Source organism: Macaca mulatta, chromosome 4 (assembly GCF_049350105.2).
Source record: "Macaca mulatta isolate MMU2019108-1 chromosome 4, T2T-MMU8v2.0, whole genome shotgun sequence".
Classification (NCBI taxonomy): domain Eukaryota; kingdom Metazoa; phylum Chordata; class Mammalia; order Primates; family Cercopithecidae; genus Macaca; species Macaca mulatta.
This window is the reverse complement of record NC_133409.1, coordinates 26615055-26641116: the sequence shown is the minus strand read 5'-3', so window position 1 is coordinate 26641116 and position 26062 is coordinate 26615055. Positions and strand designations below refer to the sequence as shown.

At 36.1% G+C, this 26062-nt stretch overlaps 1 pseudogene; it reads left to right on the top strand.

The window, feature by feature from the left end:
• Window positions 1-11001: 11001 nt before the first annotated feature.
• On the top strand, window positions 11002-16085 carry LOC717193 (ADP/ATP translocase 2 pseudogene; annotated as a pseudogene).
• Window positions 16086-26062: the final 9977 nt, after the last annotated feature.

Here is a 26062-nt window from a genome sequence, read left to right as displayed (position 1 = left end):
ACAATCATAAGGTTCCACAATAAGATGTCTGCAAGCTGAGGAGCAAGGAGAGCCAGTCCAAATCCCAAAACTGAAGCACTTGGAGTCCAATGTTGGAAGGCAGGAAGCATCCAGCGTGGGAGAAAGATGTAGGCTGAGAGGCTAGGCCCATTTTGTAACTTTATGTTTTTATGCCTGCTTCATATTGGCTGGTAGCAGATGGTGCCCACCTGATTAAGGGTAGCTCTGCCTTCCCCAGCCCACTGACTCAAATGTTCGTCTCCTTTGGCAACACCCTCACAAACACACCAGGATCAATATTGCATCCTTCAATCCAGTCAAGCTGACACTCAGTATTAACTGTTGCAACAGGATAAATATATATAGTAATTCTTATGTGAAGTGCTTGGAAGCAGAAATATTGGATATTTTGGCTTTTTTCAGGTTTTGGAATATTTGCATATTTATAGTGAGATATCTTGGAGATGGGACCCAAGTCTAAATAGAACATTTATGTTTCATATGTACCTTATACACAAAGCTTGGAGGTAATTTTCACAATATTTTAGTAATTTCACACATAAAACAAAGTTTGTACACCCTGAACCTGTCTAGCACCAGTGTCACTATCTCGGCCACTCATAGACAATCTGTGGTTCTTTGGCATCACCGTCATTCCTGATGCTGAATTTATATGCTACTGATAAGCAATTATTTTCTTACAGTTACTCACACATAATTAGTTAACAGTGAAAAATATGACATACTATTAACACAGTGAAAAACCAGTGTGTTCTGGGAAACTAAGCAGCACATAGGCATCAGCAGAATACCTGTATCAGCTGTTAAGCAGCAACAGTCAACAATGGCAGGCTTTCAGTCTCCATCCATGATGCTGTGTTTTGATTAAAAGGATACTGCACACTAGATTTTATTTTTTAGGTGAGAATAAACATCAGAAGCTGTTAAGGGGCCATTAATTTAATTATCTATGGATAATGAGGCATTTTGCTGGATGGCTTTTTAAAATGTTTCCTCCAGTCATCTACCTCATTAACAACATTCTTGTTTTAGAAGTCTCTCTTCGACTTTATAAACTGACATGATTTCTTGTTCTGTTAAGAATGCATAGTGGTTGGGAATGACTGTTTGTGGGAAAAATTTTTTAAAAGACAAGACAGAAAGGAAGAAAAAGAAGAATGAATGCTGGCCTGGTATGGTGGTTCATGCCTGTAATACCAGCACTTTGGGAAGCCAAGACAGGAGGATCATTTGAGGCCCCAAATTTGAGACCAGCCTGGGAAAGAATAAAGTGAGATCCCATCTCCACAAATATAAATAAAAAATAAAATAATGAAAAAGAAGTCACACTGCTCTAGTCTTTCAATAAGCACATCACACATTTTTACCACATCACCTACAGGCACTTTTTCTACAGTGTTAATACCATCTTCATCATCACCATTATCACAATCACTTTGATTCAGAACTGTTTGGCTATTTCACCACCACTCAGTGAATGAACAACTGAAGCCTCATTACTGATGTTAAAAACTTCAGTATTCACTTCTTCCAGCTTACTGATGGACTCTGAAAATATTTTTTTTCTGTACGTAAAGAGGTAAGACATTATTTCCTTCTCACTTGACATACGGAATCCTTTAAAGTCATCATCTTGTTCATCATCATCCCTAAACATGAGTTTCAGGCCAGAGGTTGTGCCAGGCATGCACAACTGTGTCTTTGGTCACTGTGAGGCAAGCACTGGCAATAGAATATAAGGCGTTCTTCATGCTAAATTTTTTTTTTAAATTTTTCACATTCATGCCACTGTTCACTGCCACTCACATGCTGTTCATGAAAGTGATTTTATATTTACTCTTTATAAATCTAAGGGTACACAAATCACAGGGCTAAATTAATGAAGTCATAGTTGGGCAGAAGTATATAACATAAACATTATTTTTATGAGAATTTCAGATGTAGGATGAGCAGAGTCAAAAATAAAATCTTGTGGTCATCATACAGTTCAGCTTCCTTGCAGTAAGCACAATTTGCTGGAACAAAATGTTAGTAAAACTAATCATAAAAGATGTCCCTGTTGATTCGTGCCTTTTTGTTAGCATAATAATGGACTGATAGGAAATTCCCTCTTTGAAAACAGTGAGGCCATAAGCTTTTGCCTGTTGTAGAAAATTTATACTTATGTGTGCCTACTGCATTAGCACATCCCAGCACAGTTATTCTGTCCTTGGCATCCTTAGTTTCTGTAGGGACCCTAATCAGCTGTAGTCAGTGCTTTTCTGGGACAACAACCCCAGAACAATGATTTTGTTCTTAATTTGTTCATTGTTATTTATCAAGAGAAACTATTTCTTAACCCACATATTTATGTTTTATAGTTCACGAACACAGGTCAGTGACAAACTTCTAGGTAATTCAACCCTAAGAATTACCTTTCTAGGAAATTCAGCACCCCCACTTTTTTTTGAGACAGGGTCTCATTCTGTTGCCCAGGCTGGAATGCAGTAGTGCAATGATGGCTCACTGTAGACTTGACTTCTCAGGCTCACGCGATCCTCCCAGCTTACCCTCAACAAGTAGTTGGGACCACAGGTGCACACCACTATGCCTGCTAATTTTTAAAATTTTTGGTAGAGACAGGGTCTCCCTATGTTACCCAGGCTGGTTTTTAACTTCTGGGCTGAAATGAACCTCCTGCGTTGGCCTCCCAAAGTGTTGGGATTATAGGCGTAAGCCACTATGCCTAGTCTATCTATATGTATTTTAGTTTTTTGTAGAGATGTGGTGTCACTATGTTGCCCAGGCTTATCTCAAACTCCTGAGCTCAAGCAATCCTCCCACTTCGGCCTCACAAAGTGTTGGGATTACAAGTGTGAGCTACTAAAGCCGGCAAAAAATTCTTTATATTCCAATATCATTTTGTACTCTGAAAGATACCAGCCTTCCTCATCTCCTGAAAATCTTCCGTGGAATCATTATTTCTGTGGAAATCTGCACTTGTCTTCTTTCTTGGTTCAGCCACAGCTGCAAGCCTAAGGGATGAAACAAATGCTCCAACATGAAATCACAGATACTTGGCCAGAATATCACACATCTGAAATTTTGTCAAAGTGCTGAAAACTATAGTAATTACTGTCCTTCATAGATATGTCAACCTCAACACCAACATCCTTCCTGGCTGATGGAGAAATGGACCACAACAGTATTTTTCATAAGCATTATAAACTTACCCTGGCATCAGATTTTCACAAGTGATGATGCTGGCAAATTTGTCATTGAATTTATCCACTGCTTCATGATCAATAGATGCTTTATCACCACAAATCTTTAAAAATTCAATGTCATGTCTTTTATTAAATTTCTACAACCAGCCTATTGAATATTCATAGTTCCCTTCAATTTTCAGTTCGTCATAATAAATCCTTACTTGTTTCATCATCTGTATACCACTAAGTGGCATGTGTTCATTGCAATGCTGATGTATGCATACTTTCAATCCACAACTGAGATCATCATTTTCAGCTTTATGCTGTGTTTTTCTATGTTTTCACTAACTTCTGTTCATCACTTTCCCCATAAAGCTTCAATAGTCTCTCCTTCTGTTTCTTCAGGTCACATACGGTGGTTATTTCCTCTCCATACTCTTCTGGAAGACATTTCACACTTATGCCACTGTCCAGTTTCTATAGATAAATGTAAATGCTTGTGTCCTTGTTTCTTACCACTATTACCCATGGGGTATCTGCAGGCCTTTTTGACATGTATAAAAATAATTTTATACTGCAGAGCAGAGAATAAGCAAAAAAAAGAAACAAACAAAAACCCACAGTTAGTAATGCATGTAAGTCTAGGCCCCAAGCAAAGCACTGTGGAGAACCAGCTGTTGGTACATCCAGCCTGCATATGTATCATATTATTACCCTTTGCATGTGTGCTTACATGGGGGAATTTGGGCATGTGCAGAAAAAACATGGCAGCTGAAGGGGACCAGGAAGGTCTTTTTTTCCTTGAGGATGCTGAATCAACTGTGTGTGGTACACCATGCATTTTCACAACCCATCACATGATGTCAGCTGTAAAATTTTCCACTTGTAGCATCATTAGAGATCAAAAAGTTGCAGATTTTGGAAACTTTCAAATTTCAGCTTTTCAGATTAAGGATGTTCAACGTATATATGCATAAATATATATATGTTGAACATCATATACATAAAGGATGCTTCAACATTTATATATATATATATATAAAGGATATTGCATATATATATGAATATATATAGAAGGTACATATATAGATACAGATATATAGAGAGGATATATAGAGAGATATATCTTCTGAAGAAGCCTGACTAATACAATGTTATATGTTTAATTAGTATTTGGTGAACTGAGTTGATCTTTCAAAATGGAGAAGCTTTTGATAACACTTATCAACTTTGTCTTTGCCCTGTTGCCTTTTGAAACAAAAGATTTTTGTCATTTAATATGTCCCCGAGTAAGTCACACCAAATCCTATTGTCGAGCAGACTTAAATGAGCAAAATGTCTCCCCAATTCTCTAAGAGTTCTTTAAGAGGGACAATTCTTGATGGATTTTAAACATTCACCTCAGAAGAATAGGTTTAGAGTTTCAAATTGAACTTCTGTCTTTGATCCTCAAATCAGTTTCTGATGGAGAAATGCAACTCTGGTTTTGAATAGAATCAGCTAAAACATCAAAATAACTTTTTGGACATTAAACAGCTGTTTTTTAAAATTCCATGATTTTATTTTATTATAAGTCAGTAAGACACATATGCATTAAATTTTCTTATGATACACAAGGTTTGAAAAATTAAGGGAACCTGGTTTGGGTTTGATTAACTGAAAACATTTGCAACCCAATGCCTATCTCCTTCCTCCACCTCTTTTCCTGAAAGTGTTCTTGCAAACTGCTTTACCCTCATGAGCCCAGCACATAGAAGAGTCATGCTGTGAATGTGAAAGATATTGAAATTAGCCCTAGGAGAAGTTGGTTCTGAAATTTAATGAAGCTTGAACTAATCACTAGGCACAATTTCTAAAAGTCTCCTTTCTGAGAACTTCATACCACCAAAAATTATTAGGCTAATTTTGAATTACTTTAAAAGGCTACAGTAACCAAAACAGCATGGTACTGTTACCAAAACAGATATATGAACCAATGGAACAGAACAGAGGCTTCAGAAATAATGCCACACATCTACAACCATCTGATCTTTGACACACCTGACAAAAACAAGCAATGGGGAAACAATTCCCTATTTAATAAATCGTGTTGGGAAAACTGGCTAGCCATATGCAGAAAACTGAAACTGAACCCCTTCCTTACACCTTATACAAAAATTAACTCAAGATGGATCAAAGACTTAAATGTAAGACCTAAAACCATAAAAACCCTAGAAGAAAATCTAGGCAATACCATTCAGGACATAGGCAGGGGCAAAGACTTCATGACTAAAACACCAAAAGTAATGGCAACAAAAGCCAAAATTGACAAATGGGATCTAATTAAACTAAAGAGCTTCCACACAGCAAAAGAAACCATCATCAGAGTGGACAGGCAACCTACAGAATGGGAGAAAACTTTTGCAATCTATCCATCTGACAAAGGGCTATTATCCAAAATCTACAAAGAAAAACAAATTTACAAGAAAAAAAAATCAAAAAGTGGGCAAAAAATATGAACAGACACTTCTCAAAAGAAGATATTTATGTGGCCAACAAACATGTGAAAACAAGTTCATCATCACTGGTCATTAGAGAAATGCAAATCAAAACCACAGTGAGATACCATCTCATGCCAGTTAGAATGGCAATCATTAAAAAGTCAGGAAACAACAGATGCTGGAGATGATGAGGAGAAATAGGAACGTTTTTACACTGTTGGTGGGAGTGTAAATTAGTTCAGCCATTGTGAAAAACAATGTGGCTATTCCTCAAGGATCTAGAACCAGAAATACCATTTGACCCAGCATCCCCATTACTGGGTATATACCCAAAGGATTATAAATCATTGTACTATAAAGAGACATGTGCAGGCCGGGCGCGGTGGCTCACGCCTGTAATCCCTGCACTTTGGGAGGCCGAGGCGGGCGGATCACGAGGTCAGTAGATCGAGACCATCCTGGCTAACACGGTGAAACCCCGTCTCTACTAAAATACAAAAAATTAGCCGGGCGCGGTGGCGGGCACCTGTAGTCCCAGCTACTCCGGAGGCTGAGGCAGGAGAATGGCGCGAACCCGGGAGGCGGAGCTTGCAGTGAGCCGAGATGGTGCCACTGCACTCCAGCCTGGGCGACAGAGTGAAGACTCCGCCTCAAAAAAAAAAAAAAGAGAGAGACATGTGCAGGTATGCTTATTGCAGCAGTATTCACAATAGCAAAGAGTTAGAACCAACCCAAATGCCCATCAATGATAGACTAGAAAAGGAAAATGTGGCACATATATACTATGGAATACTATGCAGCTATACAAAATGATGAGTTCATGTTCTTTGCAGGGACATGGATGAAGCTGGAAACTATCATTCTCAGCAAACTAACACAGGAACAGAAAACCAAACACCGCATGTTCTCACTCATAAGTGGGAGTTGAACAATGAGAACACATGGACACAGGAAGGGGAACATCACACACTGGGGCCTGTCGAGGGGTGGGGCGCTAGGGGAGGGATAGCATTAAGAGAAATACCTAATGTAGATGACAGGTTAATGGGTGCAACCAACCACCATGGCACGTGTATACCTATGTAACATACCTGCACGTTCTGCACGTGTATCCCAGAACTTAAAGTGTAATTAAAAATAAAATAAAAAATAAAAAATTTAAAACAAAAAAAAATGCTTTTTGAAACATGATACTATTGAAGTTTGGACCTTTATTTCTAAATGTAATATTATTCCTAAATTTATAAACTGTTTGATCATTTATTTTGAGGGTAGTTATTTCACTCCATGAGAAAGAACCTCTACAGTTTCTTTCAAGCATAGGTTGCTTTCTAGGAGAGAAAAAAAGTACTGTTGTAAAATCTCAGTAAAGGCAGCAAATGTACATTCGAATGTCCTTCTCTGAGATAGCTAAATTACTATGAGAATTGTGAACTCTGATTTTGGAAAAGAGACAGTTCATCAGGTCTTGACTTTAGAGACAAGATTCACACTGCAAACATTTAATGTGCTCTTTCTCTCATTTTTATTTACGTATTTAAATTGTGTATCTCTATTTATGAAACTATAATTGCTAAATATGAAGGGTTTTGGTGGGGAGGAGGGTAAGTTGTCTATTACATTTCTTTTAAGGGCCTAGAAATTAATAAAAGTGAAGACATATTTCATCCATTATCAAGTCAGCAATGAATTGATGAAAGGTCACATAGGGTAACTGGGAGATCTGGAGGGTCCCAGGGTACACATGACTGTGCAAGCTCAGCACCAGACCACTGTGGTCTGCTCTCTGCAGAGACATCCTGTGGTTAGCTGAGTCAATAACTGAAGTTCCCAAAACTTTTTCCCCAACAAAAATAATGAGCTTTAATAAAATTGTACTTACTGTTATGCAAAGAATGAGACAGAAAAAGAGAATCAATTGAAGGGAATGCATTGTTAGGCTCACCACTGCGCTGCCATCAACAAGGAAGTATTGAGTACCTACTATGTGAAGGGTCCTTTGAGTACTGAGTATATGGTGTAATTCATACCTGTACAGAACTTTCACTTTTGTCTAGGAGATGATGATATGTTTTCTCTGTTCTTCTCTCTTTCTTTGTCATTCTCTCTCTCTTTTCTACATATATAGAGAGAGACATATAGCACAAATATACATGTGCACATTAAAAAAATACACACATATAAAAACTTGACAAATTAAAGCAGCTTATAAGAAATATCCTAAAGTATTACAAACAATAACCATTCCATAATTTTAGAGAAGAGTCTGTGTCTGTTTTTGTTGTTGTTTTCAGGATAGATGTAGAAGAGAAACAAAAGACATGAGGAGAAAGAGGAAAAAATGAAGAAATTCCCAGGGATCATGTGTTTTTTGGATGTCCGTGTTATAGATGATTAGAGTCTAAACTAAGGCATAACTGTGAGAATAAGCACAGCAAGGCATGAATTTTTGAGGCATTTTGGAAATACAAAACTACTGTTTTCATCCTTTTATTGTTCCTTCCCTAGAGCACTTTCCCCAACCACTCATCTACAGAATTGCTTCTCAATTGGCAAAGACTAGATTTATTTTTTTTCCTGTTCATCATAAACTAATAGTTTTATAAAATACAATAAAAGTAAATTAGTAGAAAAATGACATAAAAATACTTTCAAAATAAAGTCCCAATTTTTTATTATTAAATTCATCAAGCATAAGGTTACAGTTTTAGTAAATATAATAAGAACAAGCCTAACGTGGGTAGAAAAATAAAATACAATAAAAAATTGTAATACTATTCATTAAAAGTGTGCATATAGGCAATAAATATGGAAAATTGCTACTCTACTCATAACTTTTTTGATTTGTTATCATGACTAAACAAAAATTATTAGTGAAATGGTGACTCCCAACAATAAAAGCCTTTAAACACACTTTAAACAAACATAGTGTTTATTAATACTTAAAGTTTTTAGCGTGACAAATGAGCTTGCTTTTTGCCTGTTAATTGATCTAATCTAGGTTGAATTAATGACAACTCTGTTGCAGAAGATAATATATATTTTAACTGCTTCTATGTTTTATTGGTATTACATTAATAGTAGAGACAGCATCTTAGAGGATGCTGATATGAATGAAAAAAGGTCATTCAGTACATACAGAAATTTTCATTTTCAACTGATCAAAATGAAACAAGGGACACTGTATTTTTAAAATTCATAATTACTTTTTCATTAGTAACCAGTTTCAGTAATTTTTCCTGTAGAGTTACAGTTAAACTTAAATTAGCTTTTAATGAAAGAAATAAATTTTGGATTATGTACATATTTGGCTTACAGCTGACAAACTAAAATATCCCGAGTTGGAACATGGTTCTGTTGTGCATAGGACTTCTACATAGCTCGCACCACCAGCAACAGGAGTATGATGGCCTCTACTCTTTTGACCTAGTTATCTAACACACACGACAATTGTTACAGCCATGCCAAACTGCTATAAAAGTTTCTAACACCTAATCTCAATATCTGCATTTTTCCTTTTGTAGACAGGGAATAAACAACATTTAGACTGCACCATTCCACAGATCACAACCCCACCCCACTTCCCAGCTTCTGTTGGTCTCTGATTCAGTTGCCTACGTATTTCCTTCATAATCCTTTCTTGTTTTGTCTTGTAATAATCATTTATCTGTTAATCTTTACATATTAGTTTTCCGCATTAACATGTACTCTCATTAGGCTGGGCACAGTGGCTCACACTTGTAACCTCAGCACTTTGGGAGGCCGAGGTGGGAGGATTGCTTGGGCCCCAGAGATTGAGGCTGCTGTGAGCCATAATTGCACCACTGCACTCTAGGCTGGTCAATGGAGTGAGACTGTCTCAAATAATTTTTTTTAAAGTACCTTCATTAAAACAAGGGCAATGTCTATTTTTCACAATTGTGTTTCTAACACCTTGCATAGGTGCCTTTGAAGCACATGACGGACTAATTGAATGCTGAATTAATTAATTAGGAATCAGTTTAAAGCCACAGACTCAGTCAATGAAGGATGACAATGGTGTGGAAGAAGCGGTAAAGGGTGGAAATGAACATATATAAGCCTTTATCACATGCCAAGCCTTATGTTAGGCACTTTCCTTTGTCTTGTTTCATCCTTACCCTAAACCTGTGAAACAGATGTTATTATCACTGTTTTACAGATAAGGGAATTGAGGTTCAGAGAGGTTAAGGAACTTTCACAAGGTCACATAGTAAATGACAGAGTTGGAATTTGAAGCATTTTGGCTCCAACACTGACAGCATTTGCTGAGTGATCACATGTGTATAAGAGTCTGGGAAGAGGGGTAATGAATTATACACACACACACACACACACACACAAGTAGAAAACATGAAGGAGGAACATTCTCAGATTAGGAAAGGAAACAATATGAGTTCAGTTCTGGCAGATTGAGTTTTTGATGGAACCATTTGCATGGAAACCTGGAATTGGAGTGAATGTTCTGAGATGAAGATAAAGACCCAGGGATGGAGTTGCTATGATGTTTATAATTGACTTTCAAACACTTCCACATGTACAGTGTGATATTTTATGTAGAATTAGATTAAGCTATAAGCTAGATGCTGCCCATCTCTACTTAAGCATGCACAGTTCAAGAGGAATGGTTGACTCTCACTCAAATACCCTGTACTCCAGAGGCGCTCCTATTAGTACAAGCAATTTTGTTTTCTGGATCTCCATCAAAACCAATTCTTTGATTATTCTTACAGTAATTGTTAGAAACAGGTATTTATTGGTGTAATGAGTGACTTTTAATTATTACTATGAAATGTGCTTCCAGTGAAAGTTAAGCTATGAACAGTGTGTTAGAAACACTCCCTTTCTATCCCTATGAATGCTTGAACAGAGGATAAGAAACAAGCAAGGCCAATGGCCTATACTCTTAGGGATGATGCCACAGGTGAGTGTCAGCTGTGAAACTCGGAGGACTCTGATTGTCAGACGCTGATGATAGAGGTAACAGAACCACTACCTCTGGAATCTTAGTGTTTCCTCAGGCTTGCAGAACAGGTTGTACAAATTGTTTCTTTTGTGATTACATTCTAATAAATATTTAGATAATAAATGTTTTATGCATGTAGCAGAATTTGGTCTGGGATTTGCTTTCATAATCACAAGGTAATTATAGTGGAGTGTAGCTAACTCCCACTTTCCTCAAAACTTCTGCACCTACAGTAATCTACTAAAAAGAACCTAGGAGTTGTATTTAGGTCCACTTGCAACAAGAGTTGACCACATACAGTTGATAAATGAAATAACTCAGGAACAGTATGAAGAATGAGAAGACCACAGGAGAGATACCGGAAGACAGTCAGTATTTAGAAATCTGGGAGAAAGGAGATTCTATAAAAAGACTAAAAAGTAATCAAAAGAAAGGAGGAGGGGGAGAGCCAAAAGTAAGTTGCTGCCAAACTAAAGGGCTTAAAAACTTAAAGGTATGGGTAATGAGCAGCTTCAAATGCTTCAGAAAAGTCTGGTAGCACCCAGACTGAAGTTTTCTTTAATCCAGATTTTTAACTATTAGTACTTGGCTGATGACCTTAGTGAGAGCTGAACCAAGGTAAAGGGCAGATGTAAGCACTGAAGCCAGGTTTCAGGACATTGCATAGTGCATAGGCAGTAAGGAGATGAAAACAGTGAGTGGGACTTGAGTACGTAATGGAAGAGAAAGAAGTAAGGCAAAATATAGCATAAATACAGAAGTGGCTGCTACTTGCATTTTCTTTTAAGATCGGAGAATCTTGAATATAAGTTGAAGATGCATTTGAAAGAAAATTCAATACATGGAGCAAGAATTGAAAGTAGAAAATACATGGGCCAAGAAGACAGGTAGGGGAATCAACCAAGCATATGGATGGAGATTTGGGTAAGATTGAGCTGGAGTGGAGTTATGAGTTCATCCTGACAGCTTTCAGTTTCACTGCAAGGAGGCAGAGCAGAGGGAGGCTTACGGTGCTAAAATGTAGAGACAGGAAAGAAGCACAAAATAGTAATAAGGATTTGGGGTAATGGAGATGAGAAAGCATTTCTTTGAAAAGTTGGATTCCTTAATGCCCTCATTGATTTATCACTGATTCTGCCCTTTAAAAGAATGCAGAGACCACAATTTATTTATTTATTATTATTAATTTTGAAAGACAGAGTTTCACTCTGTTTCCCAGGCTAGAGTGCAGCACTGCAATCTTAGTTCACTGCAGCCTCAAACTCCCAGACTTAAGCAATCTTCCCCGCTTAGCCTCCAAAGTAGCTGGGACTACAGGCACGTGCCGCCATGCCTGGCTAATTTTTGATTATTTATTATTAATAAGAATTTCATAGAGACAACTGATAAACAACATGTTTACTGCCTAAACTGTCTTGCTTTGGATTTCCTGAGCATCCAGCTCCCAACCAAAGGGAATTATTAATGTGCTGTTCAGTTTGTATCTTTCCAAAATGATAAAAATCTAAATCTTGATAAGATCAATGGTTATAGCAATATAAACCATATTAAATCATAAACATTTTTACCTTGTAATAATAATATATCATTTATTTAATAAATAATAAATTTATTCCTATAAATTTCTTTTTTTTTTTTAGAGATGGAGTTTTGCTAAGTTGCCCGGATTGGTCTCAAATTCCTGGCCTCAAGTATCCTCTCGCCTCAGCCTCCTGAGTAGCTGGGACTACAAGCACACAACACCACACAACACCGTGCCTGGCTAATTTTTTTTTTTTTTTTTGGTAGAGTTGGGGTTTCCCTATGTTGCCCAGGCTGGTCTTGAACTCCTGGCCTCAAGAAATCCTCCCATCTTACCCTCCCAAAACGCTGGGATTGTGGAGGTGAGTCATTGCACCCAGCCTATTCCTGTAAAATTAGCATACAGAAAAAAACATTGTATTTAAATTAGTGAAAAAGTTATTTCTATCTATAGCAGAGAATTATAAATTCTCACTATCTTTGATCAGAAGGCAACTCAGAAATAAGCTGGCCAAATGTAATTTTGTTTGTTTTTGTGTCATCATAAAATAAAGCACTTCTTGGAAAATACTAATACGTGTACTGTGCTTGAAATATTTGAAGGATATTATAGAGTTGTATTAAAGTTTGTTGCCTACAACAGAATATGTTTCTTATGTTTACTTCAGCAGAATACTGCCATAATGCCTTCAGATCTTTCCTCCCTCTAGGAGACGCACTGTGTCCTTAGCTGCTACTTAGCATCCTGTTTATAGCTGACATCCTTATAAACCTGGAGGTATTGTGCTTCCCACATCACAGCAGCAGACACGTGTGCATGCCCTAACATCCTGTATGAAAAGCATTTGAGTTTCTAACATCACAACACTGTGTTCTGCAAATCTGTGGGAGAATTCTCTCACAGGAGTTCAAACAAATAGCCATCACACCTTTTTGAAGTTCATAAAAACCTTTTTGATTTTCAAAGACTTTCCCAATAAAGAAACAATAGAGGCTAGAATTTTCACACAATCGTTTGACTAGAGTCTGTTAGATGTAGATGAACACAATAGCTGTTTTGCCAGAAATTAACATTTACACCAGTTAATAGTCTTTACTGGAGAGTTGAAAAGAATGCAGAAACAACAACAACGACAAAACAGAGGGGCAATGATGTAGTTTTATGGTTTTTCATTTCCTTCAAGCCAAATGTAGAAACCCCTATGTTCATTTAGGTGGAGAAAAAAAAAAGATGAACGTAAATATCCTGGAAATGTTTGTCTAACACAAATTACAGAAATATCATCAAAAACTACTACACTATATCCACAAACTTTCACAGATTTCCTGCACTGACTCCAATACAGAGATAAATTGTTTCTAAACCATACTTTTGACATACAAAAGAAACAGTTAACTCCTTCAGTAAATTATAACTTATTTTGGGCTCCTTAAACCAAGAAACTAAATGATACTGCGACTCTGATAATATTCCTTTACTAAAGCATTGTTCTTCAGTCTGTACAAAGTCCAGTTGCAACTTCTTTCCTCTCACTATCGGGTCCTAGAAACATGAAGCCACAGACCTGCAATGAGAGGAAATAAGTCATCGTTACTCTAAAATTAAAGTACCTATTCCTGCTTTATAGCTTATCAGATGTTTAGTCCGGATGCTGATTGTTTTAAAACTTTGTCTAAACATAGTGTATTTCCAAAAGGAATATTAGCAAACCAATTGCTCGCTTCTAGTGACAACATCCTAAATTTTATTAACATAGGAAAGATAAATGAGTAAACAGACACAGTGCTAGTCAGTATGCGTATTTCCCAAGGAAGTAAAGTCACGAAAGAATATAACTCATGTTTTTTACTGTAACTTATTAATTATCTTTCATAACCAAGATCCACCTAGTGCTGAGTTCTTGGAAGTTAGAAACACTACCCTTACAATAGGAAGCATAAATTTACCTTTTTTTCCTAGTTCCTGATAAGATTATTTATGTATCAGTGACCAAAATCTTATGAATTTGACCAAATGAATTTCAGAATGTTCACTAATGTTCACTCATTCTCTCAGTACGCTGTCCCCTGTCACTTCTTACACATAGTTGTGGTTTGATTTTTCTTAGCATAGAACAACTTTTAGCTATGGAAACTTGTCTAAGCCATGATGTTTATTTTCTCAAGGTTTTTTTTGTTGTAAATTGAAAAGGAATCCACTTCTCTGGATTGAAGTTTTTGCCTTTGGGGATTACAACAGCTTTGCTCTGTTTTTTTCCTTTTAATTTTTAAGTTCCCCATACTTTCAGCCTCTTCCTGAATAAAGAATAATTATTGGACTGAAATGTATTTTCAGCACACGACCAAAACAGAAATCTTTTGAAGAAGCTCAAAATAACACAGGAAATACTGAAGGGCTAATAGCTTAGATTCCTACAGTTATTTAGATTTACAGAGGAAAACTAAATGGATCAGTGTGTGTAGGAAGGGCTTTTAAGATATTTTTAATGAAATAGAAATTAGTCAATCCATCAGGTAAACACGGCAATCTGGAATGTATTTAGGTAAATTGGAGAGGGAGATTAGGTCATAGGTCAGCAAAACACCATTAGTGTTTTGGAGTTGTCTTGAGGAAATGGGTCTTTCAAAGCACTGATTGTGCAATGGCAGCTGAGTCACTTAGGAAATTATGAGCCTGAATCCTGTGAGATGCCATCAGGTCCAATAAATATTATGCTTTTCTTCTCCCATCTCTTTCAACACATCTACATAATCTTGGTTTGAAGGTCATCCAGCTGTACTATGAGTAACCTTTGCTAATCTTTCCTTTGAATAATTTTAGTTTTCCTCTTTTCAATTAATAATCCATGCAGAATTTTGGTCTTTTGTTCACTCTGGTTTACTGTATGGTCTGATGAGGCAATGGTCACACAACTTACAATTTAAGAGTTTCAAATTGACTCACAGTCCCCGAGTCAAAGCTGGTTCCCAGCTCAGTCCCGTCTGGCAGCAGCCTGCCTCCTCTTTCCTTTCAAGCACCTCCTGGCAGGTAGAGTGGCCACAGCCATCTCCAGGACGGCGGTAGCTCCCATCAAGCGGCTCAAGCTGCTGCTGCAGGTGCAGCATGCCAGCAAGCAGATCACTGCAGATAAGCAATACAAGGGCATTATAGACCATATAGGTCCATATTCTCAAGGAGCAGGGAGTCCTGTCCTTCTGGCGCAGTAACCTGGCCAATGTCATCAGATACTTCCCCACCCAGGCTCTTAACTTTGCTTTCAAAGATAAATACAAGAAGATCTTCTTGGGTGGTGTGGACAAGAGGACCCAGTTTTGGCACTACTTTGAAGGGAATCTGGTATCAGGCAGTGCTGCTGGGGCCACATCCTTGTGGTATGTGTAACCTCTTGATTTTGCCCGTCTAGCAGCCGATGTGGGTAAAACTGGAGCTGAAAGGGAATTCCGAGGCCTCGGTGACTGCCTGGTTAAGATCTACAAATCTGATGGGATTAAGGGCCTGTACCAAGGCTTTAACGTGTCTGTGCAGCGTATTATCATCTACTGAGCTGCCTTCTTTGGTATCTATGACACTGCAAAGGGAATGCTTCCGGATCCCAAGAACACTCACATCGTCATCAGCTGGATGATGGCACAAACTGTCACTGCCATTGCTGGGTTGACTTCCTATCCAATTGACATGGTTGGCTGCCACATGATGATGCAATCAGCACGCACAGGAACTGACATCATGTACGCAGGCACGCTTGGTTACTGATGGGAGACTGCTAGAGAAGGATTGCTTGTGATGAAGGAGGCAAAGCGTTTTCCAAGGGTGCATGGTCCAGTGTTCTCAGAGGCATGGGTGATGCTTTTGTGCTTGTCTTACATGATGAAATCAAGATGTACACGTAAGTTATTTCCTAGGATTTTACCCCCTGTGAACAGGCAAGTTGTATTATATAACATATCTTGAGCATTCTTGACAGATTCCTGGCTGTCAATTTATCAGTGGCAACTATTTACTGGTTGAAAATGGGAAGCAATAATATTAATCTGACCAGTTTTCTCTTAAAGCCATTTCCATGATGACGAAGATGGGACTCAATTATATTTTTTATTTCAGTCACTCCTGATAAGTAACTAATTTGGAGAAATAAAAATATCTAAAAATTTTTTAAAAAGTTAAAAAAAAAAAAGAGAGAGAGAGAGAGAGTGTGTGTGTGTGTTGTCATTCATTCAATTAGCCTGGCTGCTAAAATAAGCTAGGAGTAGCTATAAGTGACTGTAGTCAGGAAAATATCTTTTTCTTACAAAGGTATGAAATGGTTTATAGTATGATTTTTGAAGCATTAATAGTTGATAAGATTTACACAAAAGGTATCATACACAGAAGGCAAATGGTTTTAAATATTTTTTAAGTGATCAGGACAAATGTTGTAGTGTGAGAAAAAGAGCCTGAAGTGTTAGGCAAAAACAAAGTAAAATGTCTGCAGAATTGTTAACATGCAGTTCTCAGGCTACTTGGAAAATGCCTCTCACTTTAAAAAGTAGTTTATGACTAAATAGTCTTTTTTCTTTTTTTAACTTTTTAACTTAACTAGATTTTAGGTTGAGTTCTAGTACGGAATAAAACAACTCAGAAAGATTGGTTTTTAATATTTCTTGTTTTCTTTGATACATTAACCATAATATTGGCCTTTGATACTAGGCTTTAAGCCCTTTATCCAGACTCTGGTCATATTGCTAACAGGCAAAAGGTCAATTCTTACACATGCCATCTGGTCAACAACCTGCCAAGCAATTACTAAATACCTGTTGTGTATACTGCATTAACACCTTGAAAATTGTGTGTAAAGGAAGTAAAAGACACAGTCCTATCTTTGAGGAATTGCTAAACTCTTTGGCATAAAATAATGAGTGACTTTTATCACCATTTCTTCCTCCAACCAGCTCTTAAATACTGCTTATGTTTACTTTTTTGCCAGCATCTTCTGTGAGCATTTGTAGCATTTCCCACCAAGACCAGTGCCCTGGGCTCCAATTACCACAGGTAAGCTAGTGTGTCCAAAATTTCTGTTTCTGGTCCCAAGCCCTTGCTCAAACATCTGAGTTGCGCTTTCTTTTGTTTTCTGGATAAATTCGTGCACGTCTACCAAAAGTTCTTCAGAAACTGCAAGTTAATTTATATTCTCTATCTCCTCCACTTGGTATCTTTTGCTTTCTTTCTTTCTTTTTTTTTTTTTTTCAGAGGGAGTCTTGCTCTGTCATCCAGGCTGGAGTGTAGTGGCATGGTCTTGGCTCACTGCAACCTCCACCTCCCAGGTTCAAGCAATTCTCCCATCTCAGCCTCCCAAGTAGCTGCAACTACAGGTGAGTGCCACCACGCCCAGCTAATTTTTGTATTTTTAGTAGAGACAGGGTTTCACCATTGGTCAGGCTGGTCTCAAATTCCTGACCTCAAGTTATTTGTCCGTCTTGGCCTCCCAAAGTGCTGGGATTACAGGCGTGAGTCATTGTGCCCAGCCGTCTTCTATTTTTTAAAAGTCTGTTAGTGGCTTACAAAATCAAGGAATTTGGAATTCTCCTTCTCACTCGCATCATCATTAAGATCTGCCCACTCTCCCTCCAAATATCTCTATTAAAAAGTTCCAGAGCGGTTAAGTTTATGTTAACTGCTAGGGTAGCCCTACTTAACTGGTCTCTCTACTTTTAGTAGCTTCTCTCTTCCATTCACCAATCTGTATTATTTTTCTAAAATTCATATGTGATTACTCATGTAACTCTCATGGTAAAAAGAAAAAAAAAAAAACCTTTAGTGGTTCCCACATGCCTACAGAAAATATCCCAAAATCTTTATCATGTTATAAAGTCTCCTTTCTGCCTAGCAACCGTCTATATTTCCAACCACTTTTCCTAGTCTTTCTTTTCCCACAGGCTTTCCCTGCTTCCACATTACAGAGTCTCAATTTTTGTAGCACCTTAGAATTGTGGGGAATGTTATAAAAATGCAGATTCCAAGACTCTAGAACCAGAATCTCTTTAGCAGAGCATGGGAACCACTCATTTTTACTATTAACCTGCCCTAGAATTCCCTCGCAGAGCTCATCCCCCACCCTACTTGTTGTTCCAGCAAATTTCCACTCATGCTTTAAGGTCTTGCTCAAATATTCTCATCTCAGGGTTTTTTTTTTTTTCTCTCTCTCTACATAACTCACACAGCAGAAATCACTCTCGGTCATTGTGCTTATGGAATTCTAAATATTATTCAAATATATAGATTTACAAATTATTTTTGTTAAAACCACATTTCTCATTTCCCTTCCTCTTTTATATTTCCCCATAATATTTAGTGTCATCTGACATGTTATATATTTTACTTATTTATTTTCTTATGTTTGTCTCCTCATGGTACATCCTACCACGAGAATGTACACATACAGAATACAACCACTTATTCACAAAGGAGAACTCAAAAAAGATTTAAGAGTTAATTTGAGTTTTAGTTTCTTTGCTTTTTAAATAGAGACAGTCCAGGCTGGTCTCGAACTCTTGACCTCAAGCAATTCCCCTGCCTTGGCCTCCCAAAGTGCTGGTATTACAGAGGAGCCAGCAGACTGGGACAAAAGGGTTAATTTGAATGTGTTTCTTCTCATAGAAGACTATGAACTCTAGGAAACAAAAATTTATTTCCTGAATCATTTGATAGTAAATTGTATACTTCTTGAGAGTTCTTTCCTAAATACTTCATCAGGTATTTCTTAGGAATAACATTTTCTATATAACCACAATAATTTTGACACCTAGAAAATCAAAATAACCCCTTCCTCCATTATCAAATTTTCCTAATTTTCAGCTGTTAAGTTTTCTGTATGTTTTTTCGCTGCTATATTCCCAACAGCCTGAACAGTTGTTGGCTCATAGTAAGTCTTAAATAAATAATTTTTAAATTGGTAGGTCTGTATCTCTGATTAAACTGAGTTTCTTGAAAGCAGAAACTATGACCTTTTGTCCCAAGTCCCTAGAATAGTGCTTGGAATGTGGTAGGAGCTTCATTAAATGTTTGTATAATTTTACTGAACGGAAGGACACATTGTATTAATTATGGTTATAAGAGTTGAGGTGACATAGAATTAAGGCATAATCAGAGAGGAAATAATTCAGGAAAAGAAAGGAAAGCTGATGTGTCTGAGAAGAATTTAGATCCAAGTCTAACTTCCAGCATGGCATGGAGGAAATCTCTGTTCCACAGATACAGATAATCTTTTCTGACTTCTTACAAATAAAAGATCTTTGTCTCAAATGAGAATCTGTGAGACAGAAAGAAGGCTCAGTTTCTATGACTAATGTTGAAGACAGCTACTCAAGACCACGAAATAAGTAACATTGTTATGGACAAAAGATGGCAACATTTTCAGAGTGTATTGTATCAAACCATATATCATAACCTAAAATTAAAATATGCTATTGATTTTGGTCGTCTTTCTTTAATTGATTTCTTTATAATATCCAATTACATGAGTTTTTGTTTGTTTTTTGTTTTTTTTATGTTTTGTGGATCCTAGCCTGAACTAGGAGGCAGAAAAAAATCTAGGATGCAACTCTGGTACTGCCTACGGAAAGATGGGCAGCTTTCTGTCACCACTGCTCTGGGTCTTGGTTTCTTCGTTTGTGAAATAAAGAAGCTGAATTGGAATCAATAGTTTATAAACTGTATTACTAATAAAACCCTTTTTATGCTGCAATTTTTTATGGGTGATGCTGTCAAAATTCAAAATGAAAAAAAAGACAAGTGAGAAGTATTGCTCCTAATCCTGAACCTCAACAATCTAGTCCCCACATGTAGAATACACTAAAGCTCCCAATTTTTTTGTGTAGTTTCTGAGGGACATTGTAAGTATAAATAGAAAATGTGTTTATAAAATATATATGCATATTTTGTTTTTTAATGAAAATGAGAGGTAAGTTATTCATACCATTCTATGCTCTGCTTTTTACATTTCACGATTTATCTTGGAAATTCTGTCACTATGTAGATTACCCATCTTCTTTTAAAGGTGCATAATATTCCATCCACAACTATTTATTTTACCAGTTCCCTATGAATAGACACATTGTTTCAATCTTTTGTAATTATAAATGATACTTCAATGAATAATGTATATATACATTGTTTACAGAACTATATTTATAGAATAGAGCCCCAGAACTGGAACTGCTGGATTAAATAATATGTGCATTTATAATTTTTATTCTTGACAAATAGAGGTTTTTTCAACTTATATTCTCAGTAGAAATGTAAAGAAAGTACAAAAGCTCATGTATCCCCACACTTGTGCCTATATAGTATGCAATGAAACATTTTTATATGTACATTTTGTTAAGTAAAACATAAAATATCAGTTCTATTTTAATTTTCATTTCACTGAGTCCCTATATACATATGCATATATAAATACACATTTCTATGTAATTCTTCTTTTTTATTTGAATCATACTAAATTTATAGACAGACTATGCCTCGGTGACAAGTAACATATTTGATGTTGAGTTTTATTATCTAAGTGTGCAATATATTTTTCTATTAATGTATTTTTGTATGTTTTGATAAAACATTTTATATTTTTTAAGTAAAACAAAATATCAGTTCTATTTTAATTTTCATTTCACTCATACTGAGTTGAGTCTCTGTATACATATGTATATATACATTTCTATTTAATTCTTCTTTTTCATTTGAATCATACTAAATTTATATACTATGCCTCAGTGACAAGTAACATATTCAATGTTGAGTTTTATTATCTAAGTGTGCAATATATTTTTCTATTAGTTAATGTATTTTTTGAGTCTCCCAATAGTGATTTCAAGTTTTCTTCATATTAATCTTACACATATCATGTACAGTATATTCCTAGGTATTTACTCTGCTTTGAGGGCATTGAAATAGTGTCTCCTCTAATATATATTTATAATTGTTGTCTAAACAACACATACACACACAGAGTACTGTTTTTCAGTTTTCTGTAAACCATGTGTTCCTATCCTTTAAAGATTTTTCTGTCAGAATGTTGTTGGTTTTAAACTTTTAAAATACTCTTTATATGTTGAACAAATTAACCTTTTTTTTTTTTTTTTTTTTTTTTTTTTGAGACAGAGTCTCACTCTGTCGCCCAGGCTGAAGTGCAATGGCCGGATCTCAGGTCACTGCAAGCTCCGCCTCCCGGGTTTACGCCATTCTCCTGCCTCAGGCTCCCGAGTAGCTGGGACCACAGGCGCCCGCCACCTCGCCCGGCTAGTTTTTTGTATTTTTTTTTAGTAGAGACGGGGTTTCACCGTGTTAGCCAGGATGGTCTTGATCTCCTGACCTCGTGATCCGCCCGTCTCGGCCTCCCAAAGTGCTGGGATTACAGGCTTGAGCCACCGCGCCCGGCCAAATTAACCATTTTTTTAGTGCCCAATATTTTTCTTCAGTTGGTTATTTTCTTTAGACTTTGTATATAATGAGGTCTGCCTTACTTAATTAAGTTACTCTAATTTATTATTTTACTCTTTAGTATCTTTTCGGTATTATGTTAGAAAGATGTTCCCCATTTCAAGAATATTTTTTAAACTCCTTCATTATTTTTTCTATAATAAAGTTCCACTATACTTCATGAGAAACTATTATCTTCAACATAATGTCATTGACAATGGGTTACCACCTTCACACAGCCTCATTTTCAAATAGAGATTGACTCAATTTCTTATTCCAAGTTACTGTCGGTTGAAGCACAAAGAAGATAATAAAGCTAGGGAGGAGAATAGCAGGCAGCTCTGTCTGTGGAAATATTCTCTGCTTCCATTCTCCCCAGAGGGAGCTCACAAAATGGCTCAACTATGCTCCAGCATCCTGGAATTGCTGCTGCCAAACATAAACCAGGAATCTTCCTCATCGATATTTAGGTGGACATGAGCAACTACCATGAGGGAGCGACAAACCAGTTTGGGTATATGGATAGTAAAGCTGAAGTCCCAGAACTAAAATGTAGCCAACTAGTTATGCAAACCTGCTGCTGTGTCAGTCATTTCATTAACCACACAGTAATGCACATTTTAAACAACTTAAACAATTGAATTTAAACAATCGAATTTTGATATCCCATTTATTTTATGGTGGGGATATCGTGGTATGTTGTGGGCTTTTTTTCAACTTTTCAAACTGTAAAACATCAGGAATTTATTTTTATATAAAGTATGAAGTCTGCAGGAACTTGACCTTTTTCAGATGGATACCAAATGTTCCTAATATTATTTATACCTCGGAATAATGTTCCCCATTGATACAAAATGCTTCTACTATCATTTGCTATACAAAGTATGTAATAAACATACACTTTTTTTTTCTGGACTTCCTACTTTATCCATTGATACATCTAGTCACATGACTGTCACATTGTTTTAGTCCTTTTAACTTTATAAGCATTCTAATATCTTGTGAACTATTAACAACCCCCACTACCAATTCTATTTTCCCGCTACTTTTCATTTTTATGTATTTTTCAGAAAACTTGAGAACTATCTTGTCCAGTTTCAATTCTATGTCTTATGTGAATCATACTGAATTTATGAATTATACTTTGGTGAAAAGTGATATGATTGATGTTTCATTTTATTATCTAAGTACATAATATGTTTTGTTAATATTTTTGGAAGTCCTTCAATAGAGATTTAAAGTTTTCTTCATATCCATCTTATACATAGCATATAAACTTTATTCTTAGATATTTAATCTTTTCTAATAGTGTTAAATAATCTTTTCTAAAATGTTTCTAATTGTTCTCTGAATGACAACCGGATTTTCTTCCAGAAAACTTACTGATTTCTTTATTGCTTTTGAAGGTGTTTGTTTTTGTGTTTTAGCAATTCTCCTGAACGTTCCAGAAAGACAATCAAATTATCTACAAATATCGGTAACTTTATTTTCTCCTTTCTAATATTTATAAGTCTAATTTCTTCCTTTTGTCTAATAGGCTAGGATGTCCAGTTTGATATTAAATAATGATAGTTACAGTGGATAATCCTGACTTTAATGCAACTTGGTCTAGTGCTTCATCATTAAGCATAATCCTGGTATTTGTGCTGAAGCAGATATATTTTATTATGTCATAAAAGTATCCATCTATTTCTATTTTAAATTTTTATCAAAAATGAAATTTGAGTGTTATACAATATTTTTTATTATCTTTGAGGATACTAAAAATGCTTTCTAACTCTTTTAGAATTCGTTTTGGTTAATTATATCTTCCTCCAAAATTATCACTTTATTTTATTTACATGGAATTGAGAACCGAACAAAGTAATCTCATAAGATTGCTTGCGTGTCCTTTTTGTCTGTGATTATTTTCTAGAACTTTCTTATTTAGAATATGTGTGCTTTTTTTCTCTTCTTGATTGAATTATATGCAAGTGTATCTACTTAATTTTTTTCCCCAAAGAACTAACAAATCAATTCATCAGTTATACCATCTTCTGATTCCTAATTACAAATCCACCCTTCACCCTCCACTTATTTACATTAATGTCTTTCCTATACTTTCTATGAGTTTATTTGCTGCTTTCCTAGGCCCATAATGTCCTCCTTTCTTGTCCCTGATAATATTCTACTCACATTTCTGTAGCTCAGTTCAGAAAATAGCTTCTCTGACCCCTTCATCAGAGGCAGTCATGCCTCATCTTTGTTTACATAGCATCTGTGCACATTTAATTTGCAACATCTTTCATATTTTATCTCAATTTTCTCTATAGCTACTTGAGGCCAAGAGCTGTATCTTACTTCTCTAACATATTGCTTGTAATATAATAGGTCTCAAGAAATGTTCAATAATGAATCAAAAATATAATAATCTCAATGGGTATGTATAATGCTTACCTTTCTTATTCATTATTTTGATCTACAGCTAGAATCTTTACTTATATAACTGAAAATTCAATGAAATGAATTAGAGCCAATGGACTGTGAAGATCACTGTTCTCAGAGAAGCTCTTCATGTTATGGATCAGTGACTCCTTAATATCTCTTCCTACTTTTGAAGAAATTGAACTGAATTTATTCCAGTTTATATAACAGGAAAGATGTCAAACTGTGGATCTGCTTATTCAAAGTAGACTGAATTTTGTCAGGCTATTTATCAACAAATAAAGTATTTATAATTATGAACTCTCTTTGGACCAATTTTCTTTAAATATATTTTTATATTTAAGGCCATTCTTTGCTGCAAGTGAATCAGACTCCGCCACTGATCTGATTTAATATAGTTCATAAAAACTTCTCTGTCTTTTTAAATTCATTGAAGGCCCCAAATGTAGTTTGAGATAAATTACTTTTATCTCTCAAATGGAAAGCTTTTGGAAAATAACACACACTATCAAATAATTAAAAAAAAAATCTGTTTTATACAAATTATTTGATTATTAAATTTATTCTACTCTTTCCATAGAGTCTCTGGTTAGCTGGGTCTTAAGAAAGGAAAATTAAGCAGCTTATTGAGCAAAAGAGATTGGAAAAGGAAAAGCTGAGGGCATGAAAGTTTTCTTACTCTACAGATTTGCTCACCACTATCATTTTTAGTCCTATAGAGCAAGCATAACATTAATGTAAAGTCTAGGACATCCAGGACATGTTGTTTAATACTCAAAAACCAATACATCATCTAGTTACTCAAATGGACAAATATTTATTAAATGGCTACTGTGTGTCAGGCACTGTTCTGACTGCTTGAGATACATCTGTGAACCAAACATATTTTTATTCATGTCCTGTTGGAGCTCATATTCTACTGGGAAAAGTCAAATAATAAATAGCAATGATAATAAATAAACAAATTATAGGCTGAGTGTGGTGGCCTACAACCCCAAGAGTTTGAGGCTGCAGCCTAGGTGACAGAGCAAGATCCCGTATCATAAATAAATAAATACATAAGAGAGAGAAAGGGAGAAACAGACAGAGAAAGAGAGAGACTGAGTTCGGTGGTTCATGCCTGTAATCCCAACACTTTGGGAGACCGAGGCCAGGAGTCCCAGGCTGCAGTGAGCTACGATTGCACACTGCACTCTATCTTGGGCAACAGAGTGATATCCTGTCTCTCTAAGAAAAAAAAAAAAAGATATATATATATAGAGAGAGAGAGAGAGAGAAAGAGAGTATATATATATTAAAATATATATATATTTAAAATATGTATTTTTATATATATTATATATTTAAAATATATATTTTATATATTATATATTTAAAATATATTTTTATATATATTTAAAATACATATTAATAAATAAATATATATAGTTTTTTTGGAGGGTGGTGAGTGCTATGGAAAAATAGAGCCATTTAAGGGGAGGATCACGCAATTTAAGGGGAGGATCAAGGGTGCCAGAGATGGGGGCAGGTTGCAGTTTTAAATGAGATTGTCATAGTAAGCCTCACTGAGTAGGTAAGCCTCAATGGTCAGAAATGAGTAAGGGAGGTAGAAGGTAGAAAAAGGAGATGAGATCAGAGAAACACTTGGGGTGAGGAGTAGAGAAGATGGACTTGTAGGCATTGGCGTTTACCCTGAATGGAATATGAGGTCACTGGAACGCTTTAAGCAGAAGACTGATGTAATTTGACTTACGCTTACTCTGACTCTCTATAAAGAATAAACTCTGGTAAGGCAAGGGTAGATCAGTTAAGAAATCATTGCGATAATCTAGGTGAAAAGGATGACTTATGAACTGGAATGGGACCACAGGAAGTAGTAAGTGACCAGGTATATTTTGAAGGTGGAGGCAACAGGATTAGGTGTAGCGCAGACGTGTTAGGTGTGGGATATAAGAGAAAGAGCAGATAAAAGATTGACTCCAGAAATTTGGCC